Consider the following 14,346-nt stretch of genomic DNA (forward strand, 5'->3'; position numbering starts at 1 on the left):
AAACACTGATATATCACAGCCAGATAAATCACCTAATTGTATACAAGCAAACATATTATTATTATTTTACATATCTTACAATATAGTTAACAGGACTATAACAGGAAAGACATACAAAGGGGTAAAAGTAAATAAGTATATTCAATATAATATCAAAAATGGTTTAGATGTGTATAATATATATATATATATATATATATATATATATATATATATATTTATATAATTTATATTTTAGAGCTGTTTTATGTTTCCTTTGTGTCTGAAATTTGTATGGCAGGGAGATTCAAAAGTCTAATATATCATCAAATATACTGTACACAAATGAAAGGAAGGTCATGTTTATGTCACAAATGGAAAAGTAATATAAATCAAACTTTTATATAAATGCTGCACTTTGACCTGTGCTAAGAATGCTGACAAGCCAGTTGTTTGTGTGAGATTTTAGAAAAATCCATCACCAGGAAATGCCTAGTCTTAATGTTGTACGTGTTCAGTATAAGGATTCATAGCAAGATCTGAAATACTGTATATACCTACTCTGTGATCTTAAATAATGACCAAATTATTAAACATAAGGGAATTTGATGATTGACTGGTGAAGTGAGTGAGTTTAATAGATTGCTAATTAGAGTGATCAATTAGACAAACTGAGGTATAGAATAGAAAACAGAATATTAATATTACCTATTATATAATTTGGTAGAGTGTGTTTCGCACAAGCACACTAGACTCCATGTACACATATGCAGTAGTTCCTTGCTGATAGCTCAATGCAACTGGCGCAAATAGGGAATGCTGCAGCAGCAGATGTTAAAGTGAGGAGAAACGGGGTGGACCTGAGATCCACCTCTAATGGTGAGACATAACATTTTAACCTCCCACTGCTCTGCCATGCACAGTGATTCTCACAGAAATACATTCTAGTTTGCAGGGGGATGCCAAAAACCAAAAAGCTGACCCTGTCTCTGCCTAATGGTTGTAGGGGAGGGGGGGGGGGGGGTAATTAGGTAGCATTAAGAAATGAGTACCCTCACCTCTGCATGACAACTTTAAGCCTTGTGCAGCAGGAAGGTCCGGACTGGCTTCTATGTTGCAGGGGCCCTAACTGAATATGCCCGCACCCACTTTCCTAGGTTACATAACTATTCTCCCCTCCCATCTTTTATTGGATCCAGCTCAGGGTCAGCAGCTGGAAGTTGGAACAGGGGAACTAAATCTTACAGCCGTAACAACATACAGTATTGTCTACTCTTTAATCATAAGAACACAGCTAACCTTACAAGTGACCTGTGATAGGAAAAGGAGATCATGCGGAATGCTTGTGTAATGTCCAATATTGATATGTTGATTACATTGATATTGTGCAATCATGAACCAATATATCTGATGGCACTGATAATTGGCCTAAATCAGAAAACAGCAGGGAAGATAGAAAATAACAGGATAATGACATGGTGCAGAGAGAGAGGAAAAGTGCTGGGGTGAGAGGATGTAAGATAGAGGGGTGAACACAGTTAAAGAGAGAGGGAGAGTTTTGGGAAAGGGGAGAGGCATATATGATAGGGGAAAAAGAGACCAACATAGAAAAAGTGGGCGTACAGAGATATTGGGGGGTGGGGTGCATCGCCATCGCTGGGGGTCCTACACACACACACACACACTCAGTGATTTGTGCATTATTTCTAAGCGATATAGTCAAATTTAGTCATATTGCTTAGAAAATAGGTAAAAATCCCTCTGTGTGTAGACACCATTACTATTCTATTAAAAGGCACAGAGGTGTATAAAAACAGCACTGCACACTGATGAAGTCATACCAACTCATAATCGAACCCAGCAGAGGCTACTGGACAGCTATTATCTTCTACAACCACATGAGTGATCTGCGACAGCAGGAGAGTTTTAAACAACTTCATCCTGATTTTAGCAGATGAAGCCCCATCCCAACCTGTCCTTGTGCCTACAAGACAGCATACTATGAGTGGTCATTATTCATTAGAAGTATACATTTATATTCACTCCTACCTTACTAATTAGAGCAGATGATGGGCCTGATTCAGAGCTGGTTGCAGTTTGGCGAAGTTTTGCCAAGCTGCAACCTCTGTAATGTCATGTAATGTCATGTAATGTTTTAGAGTGCTGTTTCTCTCATTTTTTGTGCAACCTCTAGTTGTAGTCTGCAAGGGGGAGGGGTGGGTGAGTACCCAGGTCAGGGAGAGGACGTTCAACATACTGGGTCTCTCTCCATGATGTGGCCACAAATATTTTCAGGCACATCACTAAATCACACATGACTGGAAGCACCTTGGTTGCACAGCCTAGATGCGAAGCCTGGTGCTGGCTGCCCATATTTTGGGTCGAAGCGGTTGCACATGACATCATGCAGCCACTGCAGCCTCACCTGGAGAGGCCTGGATACTGAATATGCCTGTGTGTTCCAGGCAGCTCCCAGACACACTACTATCACAATCTCCATATCTCCAATTTGTGCTTTAGTGTTGACTAATAATACCAATGAGTACACCTGATACAGTAGTTGATATTGAGTGAAACTTCCAATATTTCCTATTGCAGTACCTCACTATATTTTGCACGCTATTAAATGTCAGCAGATATATATGATAGTTATCTCTGTATATCCAGTATCTCCCACTTACTGAGATATAATGAAAAATTATATGAAAATATTCACATAACAAGAATGTAATGTATATACTGCCAAGTGAATGGCATCATCCATCTACCACTCGGTGATATTATTAGCAGACACATAAATAGAGGGTGATATTCTCAGTGATCTGCATCAAATAAATGGTTTCAATCTTTAACATTAATTTATTAGTTTTTCCTTGTAACACTAATTTATGCATTGCAATTGGCATCCAAGTGAAGCAAGGAATTGTAGAGGGGTCACTAACTAACTTGCTAAAGACGTTTATCATCTTGGTGAAGTAGCATGGCCTAATCGTTGTATCATAAATGCATGATAGCAGTACCTACAACTGGCATTATTCTTCCTGGAGTCTGGCATAATAGTGGAACATTGTATCACACAATTACTCAGACATTACACACTGTATCTTGTCTAATAAATTAAGGAGGCGTACACAAAAAATACACAAAGCTGATATTTAGGGGGTTATTCTGATTCATTTGGAAAGGCACAATCCCTCTCTAATGGACAAAACAATATGCACTGCAAGTGAGGCTGATGTAACGTGCAGAGAGAGTAAAGCTGTGTACACATGGTGCAATATCGCTGGCAATATGGTCTCTGAGCGACCATATTGCCAGTGATTTTATTTGTGCTGCAGCGATAAATTGCTGGGTGCACGCTCCCGTGTTCAGCCCCCTAATGGTCGCTGGTTGCAGGAGCTTGCTCCTGCGATCAGCTGTTTCCCTCTGCAGCTCCCCTGGCAGTGTCTCCTGTTCATCAGCGACCATCTCTGGTCGCTGATGAAAACTGGACATTGAGCAATATATTGCTCAACAATATATTGCAACATGTGTACACAACTTTAGATTTCGGTGTTTTATTGTTTCTGTGCAGGGTAAATACTGGCTGCTTTATTTTTACACTGCAATATAGATATCAGTTTGAAGTAATCCCCCACCCAAATCTAACTCTCAATGCACATGTTACATCAGCCCCACCTGTAGTGCACATGGTTTTGTCCATTAGAGAGTGATTGTGCCTTTCCGAGTGTACCAGAATTACCACCCTTTATTATCACCACTTTTATTTTAACCTATATTTTGCGGATTCAATTTACTAGCTGTATTAATTGTTTGAACCTTTGAATGCAACAATTTTAAATATTGCATACCTCCCAACTGTCCCGATTTTTGCCCATGGCCAACTGTCCCACTGCAAGGGGGGGGGGGGCAGTTGGGAGTCCCCCTGTCACCCATCACACAGTGCGCATGTTCCTGCAGCCAGAGGAGTTGGGGGCATATCCAGCAGCTCACAGAGCTGCTGGCCATGCTCCCACAGCGGCAAGGGTCCTGCTGCATACTATTATAAAGTTGGGAGGTATGTACTATGCACTTGGTATTTGGCATATTAACAGTTTCCTTTTGCACAGTAACAGTTATAAAAAGTTTATTTCCATGATTTTCTCATTGCCATGGGAGATGGCGGCTTAAATGATGCCAGACTTACATTACTGCTATCGCTATTATGGAAAGATTGCATGTTGCTATGTAGCGGAAGCCGAGGGACTTTCCTGTAATGTCATTTTCAGTTACTTGTTATAATTAGATATTCTTCCCACTGTGTTAAATTCATATATGATATACTCATTTATGGTACAGATACTGGCTCTAACACAAGTCACATGATCATCACTAGCATTTGACAAACACCTGGGTATATGGATTATGGCATATCAATTCATCATTTAAGACACTACAACCAGCAAGGGAATCTCTAAAATACCTAATATGCTGCCACACTTCCTGTCAAGAGTTTGCTACTCATCTTGCAGAATATTATTTCAGACAAAAAGGCATTTTCTAAACAACACGTACATTTTTCTGATGTAAATAATAAACGTTTTATAGCAATGCCTTAGTCTACTTGTGGAATGTGTTATGTCAAATAAAATGATTTATAAAATGTCTACATAATGATAGCAGTCATATTTGCAATAAGGAAACTCATTTTAGTGACACATATCAGCAACGCTCTCCTCCGCATTACACAAGTGAATACAGGCAAATAGGGAAAGCCAAGGTATAACCTGACTGAGACCATATGGGGCACTACGCAGGGTAGCAGCCTTAGGGGACTTCTCTCTATTTTCCTCAGTGCCCCAGCAAGATCAACCACCATAAAGCCACCTTGAGTCATGGAGCTTCAATTTGTGCAGCCTTTATACCTGTAGCAGCCGCCAGGTTTCAAAGAGGTTCGAGGTACTTTGTATCTTTGATACTACATCAGAATTTCTTTGTGTTTAACAAGAAATTTATTGGTGGAATTTATTATGGCATATTGAAATAAATTCCACCTGATTTAATCTTTTACCGTTGGAGTGCCGCCTACCTTATTGGAGTTGTTTGTTCGGCTCATAAATGATCCAGTTAAGTATATATATATATATATATATATATATATATATATATATATATATATATATATATATATATATATATATATATATATATATATATATATATATATATATATGAAACAATTATAAGACGGCGCCCTTTAAGGTGACCTTACGGATTAGGTCAAACAAGCCTTCAAGTAATCCTTAAACTTTCTTAAAGTAAATAAAGTAAAGTCTATGAATTTTCAAACGTTTATGAAAAGTCTCTAGTCTCTTTTTTTCCACTCGGTATTGGTGGTTGGTTCAGACCATTAAAAAGTTCAGATATTTCAAGATGGCAAACAAATATTCCCAACGCGTTTCGTCCCCACACGGGACTTCATCAGGGGTTTGCTACAAACATATATAAAAAACATATTTTTAAAATACTGGTTTTGACAGTTTGTACAGGTTCAAGTAAAAAATCATATACATTTCATTCAAAGAACTTTACTTTAAAATACATACGCAATGATTAATTTGGCTATCCTCATGAAATATTATTTAAAGAGAGGATTTAAAGGAATAGACAAGGGAACAGGTGATAAGGAATAGAGAACAAAAAACATCATGGTCCAGGATGGTTTGTATATATCGGATTTCATACCAGATTGTGTAAAAAAATTACTTGCTACAGCTTTCACAGAGGTTACTTTCAACAGATTTCATAGATGGACGCAATAGGAAGGTTCAATTTGATAATTAAATGTCACAAACTCTGGGATACCTAGTAGAATAATACAATTATTTTTTTTTATTTTTTATTTTTTTTTAGACTGATGGAAAATAGACTCAGCTATCTGGATGCCTTATTTTAGTGGGGACCAGATCATTTTATTCTTATTGCAATATTTTCATCAACAAGTTGTTTATTGCCTATTAAACCATAACAAAATAAGTAATTACTTACATAGTGACTCAGGCTAATTGCATACAGATGTTGAGTCCGTGTGTGAGCCTCTCAATATTCATCCATGGTCTTGCCTACACATAAATACGGTATTAGAGTAGTTAAAGATGACAAATTGAACTATTCCCCCCATAGGGAGTTATATTAGCTGATCACATACATTCGTATCTTAAAAGGTTAAAAGTCTGTAGACATCACCATTTCTTGGTTTAAATCAGACAACTGATTTATCTTAAAGCCCGATAATATTCCTAGTAGGATATATTGTCTCTAATTGAAGAGGAAAAATTATAGGATAAGTATCATCTGCGGTCTCACATGTTTTAACATGCAGTGGGGTATGAGGTGGTATACATACCTATGCTTGATTAAGATACAGGTGTATTCTGCACAGAATCTGAGTGAATCAGGGTACAATTCTCACTGTTTGATATATATATATATATATAGTGGGTCCAGAAGGTGGCCGGCACTCCATATAGCATACTCTGGAAAGACCGGGTGCCCTCCCAGGAGAGGGGTGTAGGCTCGCTCCAATACACAGATGCACAAGTGGGTGGCACTCCAGAAATAAATACAACAGTCAAGGGTAGTGGTGACTACCCTTGACTGTTGTATCTATTTCTGGAGTGCCACCCGCTTGTGCATCTGTATGTATATATATATATATATATATATATATTTATATATATATATATATATATATATATATATATAAATTGAAATAGGAAATAATCGTCACTCCAGACTAGACGATGATTGCCTCCAGACTAGACGATGATTTTCTGTAGTCTTGCTGCTTCCTCGATCTGAATTGTTGAAGGGTGTCCCTCAAAGAACTGTACAACATAAATTCCCCTTTGTAACAACTTTTATTCCTAGATGTAAAGGACTACCTCTGGCCACAAGGCAACTTTGGCCAGTTGATTTAACGGATCCTGATCTTCCTTGCTTCAAACACAATCAAATCATGCCAGCTTACCGAAGGGGACGAAGTATACGTGACATACTCGTCAAAACTCATTTAAATCTCACGACAGATATTTGCTTAACATCAAGAAACCGTGGAAGCAGCAAGTGCCCAGCTTGTACCACATGTAGCTTCATGTAACCCAGGACATACATAAAAAATCCACATACTGGATATCGGCATCACATAAAACAGACCTTGACATGTACTACTATGTACATAATCTATGTGATAATATGCCCATGTATTTCGGCCAAATGATCCAGGACTTGAGAGAATGGCCTTGCATAGGTCAGCAATTCGAGCTGCATTGGAGAATAAAGAATCAAAAGGCATTGAACAGTCCGTGGCATTTTAAAACACAAGGACACACATTGTCGAGTCTGCAGTGCAAAATTATAGATCACGTCTTCAATCCACTGAGGCAGAAGTCATTGTCGAGGTGCGAATCTAAGTAGATTCACACCTTGAACACGCTATCACCGAATGGATTGAATGAAAAGTTCACATGGGACATTTTCCTATAACTTGACTGATTTCTGATTGACCTATAATATCCATGCATTCATAAATATGGTACAAGGGTTACACTGACAAATGTAGATGACAGTGACATGTTAATCACTTATAACAAGAGCTCTTTTTTCATACAGTATAAATATTGTCATTAATTAAAATGAGTACCTGGCACAATTATATGTGCCCAAGAGATGTGAGATATTTGCAGAGGACATGGGGATAGGTGTACTCTTGCACATACAGTGACTCAGAGTAACACCTTATTCATATTTATATATTAACACAGACACTCACAAAAAACAATTTAATCTCAGAGAAATACCCTGAGATTTAGATGCATACCCATATGTATACTCATAATATTATGCAAGTAAACCCCATGAATTGTGTACCAGCAATATTTGATTTTTAAACATGTGTTTTACACATATATTTTACACAATTTTACATATATGTAATAATTTTTAGATAATACACCATTTATCTTTTGCTTATCACAGCATATTTCCCACGCGCATTACACATACTCCTTTCACTTTTAGCACTCCATGTACTGTATCACATATCTTGCAGCATCTATAACTTTTGTTTGTTGCCATGTTTATGTTAGCTTTACATCTAGCACGTAGTTATTCACTTTATCACTTCGTTTTGCAATGTTTTTATGATTGTACACTGTGTTAGTTTACTTTGTTTCATTCACTCAGATCGGGCGCCGGCAGATGACAAAGAGGTTACCACACCTCTTTGGGGGTGTGCCGCATCTTGACGGCAAAACCCGGAAGTACAGGGTGTCCCACGCCGCCTGTATCTGCATGCTGGTTAGTGACACTATATATGTCTCTTCACTAGGTAAGAACCTTGATTGTTGTCTGTGTACCTTATCTGTTATGGACCTGATGAATAGACCTTACTGGTCTTGAAACGTCGCCCTACCATTTTTTTTCATGCATTAATATAAACACAAGCACATACACACATCTATCTAGCTAGCTATCTGTCTATAGCTACAGTATATACAGTAGATATATATATATATATATATATATATATATATATATGTATATATATATATATATATATACTTAATATTAATAAAGTGTATGTATGTATATGTGTATATATATATATATATATATATATATATATATATATATATATATATATATAATCCCCAGTGGGAGCAGCACTACCGCCAATACTGTTTTAATTTTTCAAGGGTGCCATCCAGGGATCCCAATTCCTGCACCGGGACCGCAAAATCTGATGAAGAGGTAATAAACCTCGAAACGTTACTGTCTACACTGTGCAGTGTGTCATTTATTTGGAGTGCCTCCACACCAAGGTCTATATATATATATATATATATATATATATATATATATATATATATATATATATATATATATATATATTGGGAAAAAGGGGTGAGAAAATAGCGCTCTATAGTGTAGTAGTTTTCATAGCCATTCTGCATTTAAATAATATTGTGCGTACCGTATGAAAATAAATTTTGTGCTCATCAAACAATTCTTTGTCTGTGTGGGTTCTTTTACCAGGATACTACCCGGATTGTGCCGTTTTCAAAGAATCCTCTTTGTCCACAGGTTCTTTCAAAATCCCGTGCAATTTAGGACCGTGTGTCCCACAGTGGAAAAGAAAGAGAACTCCAATTATAATAAAAAAGGAGTTTTTTAATAAAGTGCTTCAAAGTAAAGTGAACAAAATTGCTTACATAAGTAAAAAAGTTGCTGGAGTAGTGAACGGTTATCCCTCAACGCGTTTCATCACTTATGCCATATGCAAATGGCTGGACTTCATCAGGAGAGTGGTTACAATGTTACCTACAATGCCTATTTATAGGGTGGTCACTTAAGGATGCACGCCGTATAAGGCGCTTCCGGTATGTGTAATTAGCGTAATTAGCGTATTTGTGCGCATGCGCGAGACTCCCACAGTCTCGCGTGCGCTTCTGACTATCAGAGACGTTCTATACCACGTCTCTGTGTGTTCAGCGTGGTTAGCGTAATTTCAGCGTTTCCATGCGCATGCGCGAGACTCTCAGGGTCTCGCGTGCGCTGCTTGTAGTTAGGGACGCTCGCTATCGCGTCTCCGGATAGCTACAGCTGTATCGTCGTGCAGTCACTTCTCAGACCTGCGCGAGACTTCTGTAGTCTCGCGCCTGTTGCTGCGGACGCTTCCTTGTTGCTAAGTAAACGCTGGAATGTGATAGCGTCCGCATAGATATTACTGCGGACGCTTTCAATCACTAAGTGAGTATGTTCACATAATTATGGAAACGTAGCCATGGGAACATCCTGTCTCTGGTTGTTTCTTTATGCTTTCCGATTGACTACATGGTGATTAACAGTATTTGTTCCCCTTGAGTTGGTATTAGTTGTTTGTAAAAGTGCCACGCTATAAATAATCATTTACAGAGGATTTGGCCATCAAAGTACAATGCTAAATATAAATACACATATATATATATAAAATAAAGATATACATATACACATGGAACATTCATAAAAGCATGAATAAAAATGCATAAAAAATACATAAAAAATACAAATAAGTACACATATATACAAAAATCACAATATTATACACATAAGGTGCAGGTCGTATCCAACAGTTTCAGAATAGTTTTAAAATGCATAGATTACAAATTTAGTATTAAAATCAGCTTTTCTGTTTTTAATTCGCCAACTTGCACATGGGAAGCTGGGAGCGGAAACATATATATGGGAATCATGATTTTAAACAAAATATTATAGCATTTTACAGATATATTGATGATATAATCATAATATGGAATGGCAGCAAAGATCTGTTTTTAAAATTTATGGATTATCTAGCAATAAATGAGTACAACCTTTCTTTTACATCCAAGATCGAGGATGAAAAAATTGAATACCTAGATTTAATATTGAAAAGTTCAGATAAAAATGTGGTAACTAGCAATTACATTAAAAATGTAGATACCAATAGCTACGTGCACTTTAAAAGTGGACACGCTAAGAAATGGAAAACGAACATACCATATTCTCAGTTCTCCAGGATAAAACGTAATTGCAGTTCAAGAATAGATCTAGATGAACAGTTAAACATATACAAGGATAGATTCGTTCAAAGAGGATATCCAGAAAAACTGTTGAACGAAGCTAAAACCAAAATAGAAAGTGTCAATCGTGAGGATCTTTTGAAGTATAAAAATAAAGAACAAAATAATAAGGATCAATGTATTTTTGTCACTCAGTTTAATGAGAAAGAACATCTAATAAGGAATGTGATGTATAAACATTGGGAAATACTAAAAACAGACCCAATTTTAAGTACAGTACTGCCCGATAAACCTTTGATAGCCTTCAGGAAAGCGAAAAATCTGAAGGATCACATAGCACCAAGTTTACTACAACCTGCTGTGGTCCCCAAAAATTGGCTAGGCAATACAAAAGGTTTTTTTAAATGTAATTCTTGTGTGATATGCAAATATGTAAGCCCTGTTAATCATGAGTTCAATAATTATAACAACACAAATACATATAAGATCAAAGATCTCATGAATTGTATGACCACATGGGTGATATATCAACTAGAGTGCTCCTGCAAACTAAAATATATTGGGAAAACCAAAAGAAACTTGAAGATTAGAGTACAGGAGCATGTCAGAGCTATTAAAAATAAATTAGAAAATCACTCTGTTCCTAAACATTTTTTAAAAGTTCACAGTTCTAATCCTGGAGACCTACATTTTAAAGCTATTGAGCATGTGTGTTTGGGACCAAGAGGGGGTGATCATGAGAAATTATTGTCACAGAGAGAGATGTTCTGGATCTTTACTCTTAACACCATGGCACCACATGGGTTAAACGAGTCATTTGAGATAGCAGCATTTCTCTGAACATGACTAATAACCCCATGTAATATCTTGATAAAACCTATTGTCTTACTTCTTTCAATACATCCTTTTAAATTAAAAACAGAAAAGCTGATTTTAATACTAAATTTGTAATCTATGCATTTTAAAACTATTCTGAAACTGTTGGATACGACCTGCACCTTATGTGTATAATATTGTGATTTTTGTATATATGTGTACTTATTTGTATTTTTTATGTATTTTTTATGCATTTTTATTCATGCTTTTATGAATGTTCCATGTGTATATGTATATCTTTATTTTATATATATATATATATGTGTATTTATATTTAGCATTGTACTTTGATGGCCAAATCCTCTGTAAATGATTATTTATAGCGTGGCACTTTTACAAACAACTAATACCAACTCAAGGGGAACAAATACTGTTAATCACCATGTAGTCAATCGGAAAGCATAAAGAAACAACCAGAGACAGGATGTTCCCATGGCTACGTTTCCATAATTATGTGAACATACTCACTTAGTGATTGAAAGCGTCCGCAGTAATATCTATGTGGACGCTATCACATTCCAGCGTTTACTTAGCAACAAGGAAGCGTCCGCAGCAACAGGCGCGAGACTACAGAAGTCTCGCGCAGGTCTGAGAAGTGACTGCACGACGATACAGCTGTAGCTATCCGGAGACGCGATAGCGAGCGTCCCTAACTACAAGCAGCGCACGCGAGACCCTGAGAGTCTCGCGCATGCGCATGGAAACGCTGAAATTACGCTAACCACGCTGAACACACAGAGACGTGGTATAGAACGTCTCTGATAGTCAGAAGCGCACGCGAGACTGTGGGAGTCTCGCGCATGCGCACAAATACGCTAATTACGCTAATTACACATACCGGAAGCGCCTTATACGGCGTGCATCCTTAAGTGACCACCCTATAAATAGGCATTGTAGGTAACATTGTAACCACTCTCCTGATGAAGTCCAGCCATTTGCATATGGCATAAGTGATGAAACGCGTTGAGGGATAACCGTTCACTACTCCAGCAACTTTTTTACTTATGTAAGCAATTTTGTTCACTTTACTTTGAAGCACTTTATTAAAAAACTCCTTTTTTATTATAATTGGAGTTCTCTTTCTTTTCCACTGTGGGACACACGGTCCTAAATTGCACGGGATTTTGAAAGAACCTGTGGACAAAAAGGATTCTTTGAAAACGGCACAATCCGGGTAGTATCCTGGTAAAAGAACCCACACAAACAAAGAATTGTTTGATGAGCACAAAATTTATTTTCATACGGTACGCACAATATTATTTAAATGCAGAATGGCTATGAAAACTACTACACTATAGAGCGCTATTTTCTCACCCCTTTTTCCCAGTGAATTTACCCAAGACGCCACAACAAACGTCTCAACAGGAGAAATAAGCAGCCATCCATATAACGGACATATTTACACCTGGATAAATCCTATAAAGGAACTGATCTGAGGTGACAGCATAGCCTTTGTGAAAAAACCTCATAAAGAGTGTGAGCGCAGCAACAGTACCCCCCCTGTCTATATATATATATATATATATATATATATATATATATATATATATATATATATATATATATATATATATATATATATATATAATACTTAATAATAATAGTACTTAATTCGTTCCATGGATACAGGAAGTGAGGTCATAATTTTGGAAGCATTTAAACCCCAGCAGATCAGACAGGGAGTATCTCTGCATTCTGACTGTGGACACCATTCACATCCACCGGTAGGTTGCACTTTATTGGTCTTATATATTTAATTGTATTATACATGGAGTATCATATATATGCAATCGTAATATATATGGAGGAATTATATATATATATATATATATATATATATATATATATATATATATATATATATATATATGAACACTATAATGTATGTGGATATTAATGGATATTAATGACCACACATGCATACATTGTTATGCCACCTTAATACTAGTTATATTATATAACTTACATACAGTATTGTTTCACCATCCAGATTTATTGTTGCCCCTGAAGAAGTCCCAAGGGACGAAACGCGTAGGGTTATTACAGACCAATATAAAACTATGGTCAAAGCGGGTACCAGAACTCCTATGTGAAATCATCAATTAGAAAGCTTACAACCACCATTCAGAATATATGTATTTTACAATGTATTTTATGTTTTATTAATGGAATAAATATATCCTACTTTTTATTTTTGTAAAGAAACTTTTCTTGGTGAAACACTATTTAGTGCACCTCTATATCTTTCTCTCTATCAATCCATTGGACCTCTATTAACAGCGAGGCCATAGAGAAGTGCTGCTTCCCAAACAGCGCAGGATAAGGTCACAACCCCTTTTCGATTGTGATATATATATATATATATGCTACAGTATATAGCTATATATATATATATATATATATATATATATATATATATATATATATATATAAATGTTTGTGTGTGTGAATAGATTGAAAAGTATGAAGTGTTGCATATGTTTAGTTCCATAACACAAGTAATTTGTAATGTAATAATATTAATATAATTTATTATAGATGATGGATTTGTTACTTGTGGATGTCAAACTTTAGTTAGGTGGATGTCCTTTACAGTGGATCACGCTGGCATAAGACTCTTGTCAACTATTTTATTTGCTTTGAAAACATTTTTATGACTTGATTTACATGCTCCAAAATGTAATTTATGATATACATCTCAAGCAGTGCCATGCAGGAGATGTAAACATTGTAACTCATGGTTCCTTGTGTATTGTATTATGTCTGTAGCCTTTTAGCTGTCTCAGCAGTACAAAATTAACCTAGCATAAAAAAGCAATAACACTAATGATCTGATGAACTGGAATTATATATAAAAATCAAAAAAGGATTATAAGTGTTTTGCAAAAACTAATTTATTATAGCTGTGTTA

This window comes from Crinia signifera, chromosome 3 (genome assembly GCF_055691185.1).
Source record: "Crinia signifera chromosome 3, ASM5569118v1, whole genome shotgun sequence".
NCBI classification, from domain to species: domain Eukaryota; kingdom Metazoa; phylum Chordata; class Amphibia; order Anura; family Myobatrachidae; genus Crinia; species Crinia signifera.